A 1,044-nucleotide genomic window follows, 5' to 3' on the forward strand; every position below is an offset into this window, starting at 1 on the left:
CTCCCTCTTCCTCGCCCCCCGAATGGCAGCGCACCCGGGGGTAGGTTTGCTCTGGTGGGAGACCCTTGCCCCGGGAGGTGCTGTTCTGTCTGGGGGCAGCAGCGCAGCCCCTGAAGCCCCTCGGTGCCAGGTGCCACAGCAGCAGCCTTTGTGCCCATGGCTGCAGGACAGACCATGGGGGACATTGCACAGTTTTCTGGGAAGAAAAGGTGGGATGATGGGAGCAAACCTACTTGAGCTGAGCAACCATTCCTTCCCCACCTCCCCTGGGACCTTTGCTTTGTGCTGCCCTGGCCAGGTGGGGACAAAGGGGCAACATGAAAGACCTGGGGGAGTATTCACAGGGTGCCTGCAGGGTTCAGCCTGGCTATAACCACATCCCCACCTCCTGACACTAGAGGCAAAGGTGAGTTATTCACCCTTTAACATCAGCTGTCCCACCAGCCCAGGGATCTGCAGCAATTGCCCTGGAGACCTACCTGTTACCATTGTGGGGCCAAGCCCCAGCTTCCAGCTTCACCCAGCACCGTCCAGCCTCTTGACCAGTCACCTGGAGGGATGCAAGAGCAGCCAAGGCAGGTCCGTGCTGGGTTTGGGGAGCTCAGATAAGGCATTACCAGCCCAGCAATCTGACTTGCTGTCTGAACCTGTGTGCAGCTACAGCTGGAAGAGGGCAAACGCCAGCAGGCAGCTGAAATTAGCCTTTCCCTCCTGCCCAACTGCAGCCAGAGCTCACTCCCCAACCATGCAGCTGCCATAACTGGGACACCAGCACACGTCGCTGCCACGCAGACCGTCCCCAACACACCAGCAGCTCCGCTCTCTGCCGGGGGAAACTCTGTCTGGAAAGAGAACAAACCCCTGGGAAGTGAAACCGCTGCCCGCAGCCAGCCCGAGCCAGGAGCTCCCCGTCTCCAGGGGAGGAAGCGGACGGCCAGCACGCGCCCAGCACGGGCACTGCCGCAGGCTGGCAGCCAGCAGCCATCCTCACCGCTGAGCTGAGCTGCTTCTGGTGCCCCAGGCTGCTTCCAGGCCCCGCGGGGG

This window comes from Antrostomus carolinensis, unplaced genomic scaffold, assembly GCF_000700745.2.
Source record: "Antrostomus carolinensis isolate BGI_N321 unplaced genomic scaffold, ASM70074v2 scaffold28398, whole genome shotgun sequence".
NCBI classification, from domain to species: domain Eukaryota; kingdom Metazoa; phylum Chordata; class Aves; order Caprimulgiformes; family Caprimulgidae; genus Antrostomus; species Antrostomus carolinensis.